Genomic DNA, 10,063 nt, shown 5'->3' on the forward strand with positions numbered 1-10,063 from the left:
CATTTTTTTTTCCTTCCCAAGAGTAAATCAAATGTTTAAGTTTATTTAACACAACCAGTGGTGGGATAGATGACATCTGTGCTGATGGTGGGAAGGGAGGAGCTATTATCAATTTGCTTTCCAATTAGAAAGCAAGATTTCTGCACACACCCCCATTTGAGATGTTGCTGAATCATTAAATGTGTAGATACTAATGAAATGCAATCCCATCCCCAAATATGACTTTAAATCTCATGTTGAACACAATGAAGAATTATTGTTATAATACAAAAATTTGCTGGGTTACTGGAAGATCAAAATTTCTTATAAAGGGTTTTAGTCCTTTAAATCTTACTTGAAGTTATTGGGTCAGTGGTCTACCAATAAAGTTAATTTCCAATGCAGTAAGCAAATGCTTACTGATGTCTTCTATGTGAGCCGAAAGAAGCACAAGGAATACAACTGACATCCACTTTCCAATAAAAGCAGAGTTTCCCTGCCTAGGACAGCAATTGGGGTTATTTTGGCTCTGGGGCCTTATCTCTGACCACAGACTCTTCTCAAAAGGGAAACTCAGCTATCTGGAAGCTGACAGTATGCTAAATCATTTCTCAAAATTCATTGTCTATCCTAGGTAATTCTCTGATTAGGCAATTGATCAAATTCCATCTGGTTTTGATCTGAGTTTACTTGATAATTTATTCTCTCCTCATAATCCTTCAGAGTATTTGAGATCAGTTTGGGGGCTCAACTCTGCTAATGGTTCTGGGGTTTACATTTGGGGACTTGAAGCACATATATTTTCCTACAATTTTTTTAGTGCTCTTCTGTGACCCAAACAACTCAAATAAGGGCATGGATATGGAATAAGAAGGGGTCTAATATCTATTAATCTTACTTGTAACATATTTACAATATAATACTTAATTCCCACAATATTTCTATGAAGTCATTATTCCTATTCTATGAAGTGACTGAAGTTGAGAGTATTCATGAACCTTGCTCTAAATCATATAGTTACCAAGTTGTAGAACCGGATATTGATCTAACTTTAAGAGTTAAGAGAACAGGTTCTAAGCCAAATTGTTTGGGTCCAAATGCATTCTCCATTACTTACTTGAAGTACGGATTTATTTCCTGAACTTTCCCCATAACTTAGTCCTCTAGCCTCACTGTTGCTTATGACTCCTGCTTTGAGTCTTTCCACTTGCTGTTCCCTCCTTCTGGAATGAGCTCTACCTAGCTATCTACATGATTTACTCCCTTGCTATATTTATGTCTTTGCTTAGATGTCAACTTCATTGCCAATCAATAAATATTGAATCAGCAGTACTATGAGGCTGACACTGTTCTAGAGAATTCAGACACATCAGAAAACGAACAGACAAATGTTCCTGCCCCCATTACATTCTACCGGTAAGGGAGAGAAAATGGTAAATTAAAAAAAAAAAGAGTAAATTATATCAAAAGGTGATAAATGCTATCTGGTAATTCATTATGGATGGAGACAGATTAGGCAATAATTGTGGGCCTCAGGGAGGTACAACACAGGTTGAATATGGGTTGTGAGGGAAAAACAGAGGGATGAGAACTCAAGGGTTTCTAGATAAATTACTGGAATGATGGAATTCTCAGCAATTTTCCTTGGTCCCTAAAGCTTTCCCAGGCCCCTAGAATCATTTCAGCCAGGCAACCTAGCCTCTGGACTTTTCTGAAGAGGAAGTTCAGCTATTCTTTGATCTAAGATCACAAAGTATTACACTATGGGGAATAGAAATAAGCTCATGCTTGGTTTGCTGCCCTCCCATCCAGAACTATTAAGGGAGCAACAAAGAAGATATTTCTTTGGCTGAATTGCATAAGCTCAAAAAACCCTCACAAGCCAGCAGTGAAGATATTGCTGTTTATAAAAGACAGTGGTAAGTGTTCTTCTCCATGATGATATGTTCATTTGACATCAATTGTCTAATACTGTTATGAGAGCCTCATTTTATGTGTAGACACACTTATGTGTAAAGAAAGACCAAGCAAGCTAAAGTTGAAATAGGCTGTGATGCTACAGATATGTTTTAGGTCTTAATTGGTCAGAATTAATGTACAGTCCCAGATGAATATGAAGAACTAACATTCAGTTTCTGCAACTAATTTGGATCAAAAATGCATTTTAGACTGTTTAATCAAATATACCTATGATACATTAAGTTCTGCTTGAAGAGTTTCATTCCACAATGATATAGCCAGGGATACCATGAAAAGAATTACAAAGCAAGGGAAACATGTAAAAATTACTTAGCATAGATAGCTTATCTTTCATGTTAGTTCCTTGAAAATAAATTTCTGGGGTGAGTTATCCTTCAGTAACCATACATAATGGAAACAGCAAATGAGCCACTATTTTCCCACTTATAAAATGCTAATTAATACCTGCAGCACTAAACTGTATTAGTATAATGCAATTGCTGTCTTATACTTCCAATGGCTGTTAGCAATTCCACCATTCTTAGTCCCCTGCCTGGAGTATACTATCATCCGCCTAGCCACCGTCAGATGTGGCAACCAAATCATCCAATGCAGGAATTCTATTTAATGGTGTTCCTCTCTCTTACCATCCTCTCTTCCTCTACTCTCCACTCAAACATCTAGTAACTTTCCCCTGGCCCAATTATTCCCTACAAATCAACAAGTCTAGAAACCAATTTTATATTTAGGCACTTTGTCTACACAATGCCAAATATTGACTATTTTTTTCACTGGATTTGCTAGACATTAGGTAATTTATAGGGCACTGAGTTTGTTATGTATTTAGGCTTTGTCCATATCATGCCCCCTCAAAAAACAGCAATGTATATTTTTCACTGAATTTGCTAGACATTCAGGTAATTTGTAGGACACTGAGTTTATTAAGTATTTAGGGTTTGTTCATATAATGCCAAAAAACAGACCACAATGTATTTTTCACTATTTAGTGAAAATATTTAGGCAAATTATGTAAGGAATTACCTAAAACCTCTTTTTGGTCCTTTTTTTCCCAGAGATTTACTCTAAACAGCAGTTTGTCTGTGCTATACTGTGATGGCTAATTTCATGTGTCAGTCTGGCTGGGTTATGGTGTCCAGTTGTTTGGTCAAGCAACCACTGGCCTGGTTGTTACTGTGAGGGTATTTCATAGATGAATTAGCATCTACAGTCAGATAATTGCATCTACAGCTGTTTACATCTACTGTCAACAAAGGATTGCTTTTCAGAAATGATAAGAGTCCCCTCACCCAGTAGGTAGGAGGTTTTAAAGCCAGAACTAAGGATTTCAGAAGTCAGAAAGAAGAATCTCTCCTTCTATTTCACCCAGCCAGTCAGCTTCCTCTAGGGAATTCAACCTCGTCTTCATTGGAGTTCCAACTTGTGGCCCACCCTGTGGAATTTGGACTTCCAAACCTCCCTGGTCAAATGAACCAATTCATAAAATAAATAAATCTCATCTGTATTTCCTGTCACTTCTGTTTCTCTGGAGAAATCTGACTAACACACATACTAGTCAAGATTTTCTTGTTTCTCCAAGTTTTCCAAAGCAAAGTTTCTGTAAATATTTTATGAGAAGATTGCCTTCCTTCACTTGGTTTAACAACATTTTGTTCCCATATGTATTACAGCTTAGCAGATCCAATTTGAGATTTTTGAAAACAGGGACTGAATATTTCATATTGCTATCCACAGTTCATGTCACATGGTAAGAATGAAAAAATGGCTCTTAAAATAAACCATATATTTTATTTTTGCATATAAAATTATATGCAAATCTTTCCTGAGTTTTACATTGTACTCCATCTCTGGTGTATGTTCAAGAAATGCAAAATTAACTCAGTACTCACTTGTGTGATCAGGATTAAGTGGTGAAGAAAATCGGTCCCCAGTCAGCCCTTTGGCTAATACCCTGACCCTCTCTCTTGGCATAACATTATATTTTAACAGTTTTAGAGCCCTTAATGCTATTTATTTTAGACTTTTAGACTTGCATTTTAATTCCTATTTCAGGGAAAATGCTAATAAGTGATTTTGGATAGATATTGGGTGGAGGTTGAAAAGAGATATAAAATTGTTATTTAATGGTATTGAGCCATAAATGAAGCAATATCTTATCTTCCGGACAAAGTTGTATTGTTTGGCCATTCTGCTATGACAAATACCACACAAGGGAATGCTTAAACAATTGGAACTCATTCACTCATGTTTCTGAAGCCAGAGGTCCAAATTCAAGGATTTGGACATGACCATTCTTTCTCCCCAAACATCTGTAGCTTTCTGGTACTGGTTTTCTACAATCCCTAAGCTTCTTTGGCTTGCACCTGTGACCCACATCTGTAGAACAAGTTGCTACATGGTACATCTTGGGAACACAGACTCATATATAACAAAAAATGACTACACTATTGTTTATATAGCATAAAGGATCCAAAAGATCAGGGGAAGAGATACCTTTGTGGCCAGTCCCCCAGGGACACCAGTTGCTCAGGTCAGGGTCAGTGGACAGCAGCTCTGCATGCCCCACTTCACGTTGGAGATGAAGGATGTCTCTGCTGCTTGAGAGCTGAGTATTTATATAACCCCAGGGTGAGGGGGCCCTGACACTGAAAGTTCCCTTCATACTTGTCCCTGGTTTCAGGTTGAAGATGTGGTCAGGCTATTCTCTTAGTCCTAATGTGCCCTTCAGTCTGTGGAATGGAAGCATATTGAAACATCTGCACAAAATCAAGCAAGAAGGGAAAAGGAGGGCAGTAGGTAAGGGCTGGAAGATGGCCACTAGGCATGGCTGTGACTTCCCTACTCATGTCAAGCTTTCTCTGGCTGTCTCTGCTCTTCTGGTTTCCACTGACTTCTGACTTCTCCCTGTAGCCTTCTCTGAGTCCTGGCATCTAGTTCCTTCTCTTTTTAAGGTCTCCAGCAAAGTGGAGGAAGAACCAACTTAATCAGCTAGCCATATTGAACTAAAAATAATATCTTCAAAAGATTCTATTTACAAATAAGTTCACCCACAGAAATGTGGATTAAGATTAAGACTATGTCTTTTGTGAGGGGTTCATAATTCAGTCTACCACAGATTTCAAAGGGTACGATCACAGAGTTTGTTTCAACTGACCTTCCTTTCTCAGCTCAGTGCTTCAGGTACAGAGCCCTAAAAATGCACTTCTCAGATTCTCAAGGATCTTAAACAGCCCGAGACTTTTCATAACTCCTCCCTTACCTCATAAAATTCTCCTGCACTATTATATTCTCACCCTCATTTTTTTCTTATTATCTGTAACAAGTTTTATGAACCATTATATAAGCATCCATTTATTCAACTTAAATTTAAGAGTATTCTTGCTTGGTATATCTCTTCACTTCAAGATGTTATACCTAAGGGAAGATTTCCCTTTATATTTGTATTATTTTCCCAGCTGCTAAAACAAATATCACACAATTGGTTAGCTTAAACATCAGGAATTTATTGGCTCACAGTATTGAGACTAGGAGACATTCAAAACTGAGGAGCCAGCAAGGCAATGCCTTCTCCGTGAAGACTGTGGCATTCTGGAGCTGGCTGCTGCCAATCCTTTGTCCTTGGTTTTACTGTCACAAGGCAATGCACATGCTGATATCCTTTCCTTCCTCCTCCAGGTTCCAATGACTTCTGGCTTCTCCCCATGGCTTTTTTTCTCCCCATAACTGAATTTTATTCTGTCTATAAAGACTTCAATTACCCAGATTAAAGCCCAACCTGGTTCATTTGGGCCACACCTTAACTGAAGTAATATCTTCAAGAAACCCTATTTACAATGGATTACAATGGTTCCACCCCCCTTAGAATGCAGGCCTAGATCAAAGACATGTCCAAACTGGGGTGCACAATTCAAACCACCATAGTATAGTTCATGACTGGTAATCAAACTACTTAAGAGCCTTCAAATCAGACAACCTCAGATTTCACTGAATGAGGAACGGTCAGAAAGTAAGGGAAAAAATAGTAAAGAGTAAACAAAAGTACTTCCTTTGTTCCCATCTCAGATGTATTAGTAATTGGACCTGAAAATCACTTATCATGATTTTGGGGAAAAAATTACATGGAGTCAAATTTTATCATGAACACTGCTTTCAAGAGATAGGAAAGCACAGAAGGAAGCAAAACAGGGTGGTAGGAGAAAACAAATTTTAAGCTATCCCAGTTGGTCCATGATTTTTAGCACTAAAAATAAATAAATAAGCTTAAATATGGCCACTTCCATACCTTTAGGCATGAAGTGTCAGCCATTTTTCACTGAGATGTAATCAACAATAGACAAGTCCACCGGAGCTGCAAACAGCTGGTCCTGGGCATTTATTTTCAGAGTCCAATCAGTCAGATTCTGACACAGTCCCAAGTGTGGTGGGAAGCAGAAAAGCCTGGAAAACAGTGTAAAGATATTATATGCAAGTATAGGGTATTTGCTTGTTTTGGTTTTGGTTATTTTAATTGACATGATATGGTCAATCATAAAATAACATCGCCTATAATTCTAGTTAAAAGCTTTTTAGTGTGCCTTCTTCTACACACTGCCTTGGGTTTTCCTTAGTACAACTAAAATCCAATTCCTCTTGGGAATTCAGAAGTTGGTTTAGAGATTTACTATCGCCCTATTCATTCTATGTCCAAGGGTGAAATAATAGTGAGAAGAATTTTTTCAATTTCACTTCATCCTCCAAAAAAAGAGGATATATTGTTTATCTGATCATTGTAAATAGGAAAAACCTCTTCCTAGGTCTTCCTCCTTGCAGCACTCTGCCCTCTACCTACCCCCTTCTTCAAATGGATCACACTTAGGTAGGAACAAACCCTGCCCTACACACCCCCATGTGGCCAGGCAGGCCCCAAGCTTGTCCTAGGGAACAGGATTTGGAAGAGTCATAGGGGACAGATCTAAACCACAGTATCCGATACAGTTTTGTTTTTTTTTTTAATTGAAGCGGATATTTTCATTCACATTTATATGAAACTTGTGTCTGGTTCTGAACTGATTCGGAACTCAGAGCACTGGAATTATCACCCAGAATCACAACAATAGAAATTGGAAAAAGTGATCCCAGTGGCCTGTTAATTAAAATCCCAGAATAAAATTGTATGCATAACACCATCACCAGAGAGTAGGCATCAGTTATTCTTTATGAATTTAGATGGATCTATGCTGTCCAATATTGTAGCCGCTAACTACATATAGTGTCTGGACATTTGAAATGTACTTGGTCTGAATTGAGAGAAGCTGTAAGTGTCAAAGACTTGGTTAAAAACTAAAGTTAGAAATCTCAATAATTCTTTATATTGATTACATGTTGAAATGGCAGTATGTTTTATATATCAGGTTAAATAAAATGCATTAAAGTTAATTTTGTCTATTTCAGTTTACTCTTTTTTGATGTAGCTGCTAAAAAATTCAAAACTGTGTGGGTGGCTTGCGTTGCATTTCTGTTGGACAGTACTGGGCTAGAATAATGGGAAAAATTCTAGTTTTCTCCAAGCTGGAGATAATGTCAGGAATTGGCATGTCATGGACAATTGTAATTAAAATAAAATTAAGACAATGAAACAGAGCCAATGGTGGTCAGTGGCACTATTTTACAACACCTACAACTGAGGCTAAATTATTACTCTTTTATGCACTTTACCCTCTGTGATCATATGTAGAGTTTACACCTAAATTCCCATCTTTAAAGAAGAATTTGTTATTCTTTTTCTTGAGGACCAAGTAATAAAACCCTGTGGTGTTCTTTATTAGTATGAGTAAATAAAAATAATTTTCTCTGCTTATAAAGGACAAACAGACCGTTTTTCTCCAACTTTTCTTTTTTTGGAGTTTTTCTTTGGAAATATACTGAAGTTGAGTCCTCAGGATAACCTTTGAAATAGAGATAAATCTTGCCAAGGATTAAGCCTGGGCTCCAGTTTTTATAATGTAGTCATGTTTCCAAGATCATAGTCAGATAACCTCTAAATATACAAAAGCATATCTCTAGGAATTAGCTCCTGAGATTTTTCCAGAGTTGTATAGGAGACTGTCAGGAGGTGTAACACTTAGTCTCTCAGAAGATAAAACATTATTCATTATTCTTTCTTCTGACTATGCTTTATAAAATGTGTGCGAGATTTTCTAACTTCATAGTCACTGTTGTGCTACCTCAAATGTGCATATATCTGTTAAATCTTTCTCAATAATATGTTATGTTCTGTCTCTCTCTCTCTTCTGTGTTGGTACAGTGAGGTACTCTTGTTGGTGGGATAGCTTTATTCCCTAAAAATGTTTAACCTCAGATCTGAGTCTGAGTAGATACCAATATCTATAAAATATTAACGCTAAGCCAGAATGAAGGAATTATGATAAAATGAGCCCAAACTAAACAGGTCACTTGCTGATATGATGAAAGGGTGTTCCAGAAGCTGAGTCAAACACCAGAAGTGCAGACTGTTAGAAAGAAAGACGTATCTGAAAGAGAATGAATGCTCACCCGATTGTGGAGAAGAAAAGAATTTATTCACGATCTTGCAAGAAATGATGGCTGGTGCACCAAGCAATAGAATGCTACCTAACCTAGCAGGCAGGTCCCAACTCTGTTTCTCCGCTGCTTGGATACTCCAGAGGTTACAGCATATCTTTTTTCACATGGGCAGGCACCGGGAATCAAACCCTGGCTCCTCTGGCATGGCAGGCAAGCGTTTTTGTCTGCTGAGCCACCATGGCCCGCCCGGTTATAGCCTATCTTGATAGTCTAATTCAAATTTCCTGCAGAACCTTCCCTCTTTTGATGACATTGTACATTTCAGTGACATTGGCTGTTACTTATTTCAACTTGTTTCTACCAAATAAGGATTTGGCCCCAATTCTCAGCTTGTGCCAGAGGCTCTCTCCCCTTTCCCTCCCTGAGCCATCTTGTGTGAAAGCTAAACTTCATTTTATTCCTACATGGCGAGACCCTATATAGAAACCTGGATGGGCAAACTCAGTGTTTAAAGATCGAAGTCAGCAAGTATTCTGGATCTCATTGAAACCACCCACTTATTTTACAGATTGGGGAATTCCTACAGAGAAAACGGAAGTGACTTACTCAAGAATACATACCAAGTAAATTAGCAAAATTAGAACTCGAACCCAGGGGTCAGAGTCTGTGTAGAATGTCACAGAAGATTTTTTTCCCCCCATATCGAAGCCTATTTTGCTCTTACTTATCTCATATCCCTGACAGTACTTAATAATTTAAAACGTGTTCTCTGCCCTAACCGTTAAGGGTGGCCAGGAAGTGGAAAGAAATGTTGCTCTGCTCGCAGGGTTGATCAGTAATGGCCACCCAGCATCACAAAGAAAATCTTCACCCACCAGTTCTCATCACACATTCTTCCAAAAGAACATTCTTTAGTTCCCTTTGAGCTCTTCTTGAATGGAAAGGTAATTCTTTTTAATTAGCTTCCTGTATGACAGCTTTTCAAAGATACAATCCCTGGATGAATAACAATGCACGATCATTTGTCTTCTTTTGGGTTTTTCAGTCTCATTATTCCGGTGCCTTCAGCTTGACTATTTCACTGCTTCCCCTAATTCCCTCCTCTCAACACCAGTTTTGGTTAAAGAGAAGGGGGGAGAAAAGCTTCCTCAGTGAAAGTTAGAAGACTGAAATAGAGAGTTAACCACTCCCTGCATTTTTCTAACTCTCTGAGGCTGTAATCTATTCCAAGGAAATGCACAAAGCATTATAATCAGGTGGCTTAAACTGAAAATCACATTGTACTTTGACACAAGATATTTACAGATACAGTTTTATAGATTCTCAAGGTGGTTTTAATGAAAGGAAAACAGGTAGGATATATTATTTACTTGAAAATATGGGATACCTCTGCTTAAAGAAGCTGTCTAACATTCTTTGATATTCAAAATGTATCACCCTTAGGCCACTAATGTCATTGGAATTTACCACAAAATGTTTGAGTAGATGGAAGTGATAAAAAAAATAAAAGGGGAAAGGACTTTATCTTCAGCATATTTGGAGGCTACAAAATAATCGAAGTTATTTAGGTATATTTTTCCTGAGA

The sequence above is a fragment of the Tamandua tetradactyla genome, chromosome 17, assembly GCF_023851605.1.
Source record: "Tamandua tetradactyla isolate mTamTet1 chromosome 17, mTamTet1.pri, whole genome shotgun sequence".
NCBI classification, from domain to species: domain Eukaryota; kingdom Metazoa; phylum Chordata; class Mammalia; order Pilosa; family Myrmecophagidae; genus Tamandua; species Tamandua tetradactyla.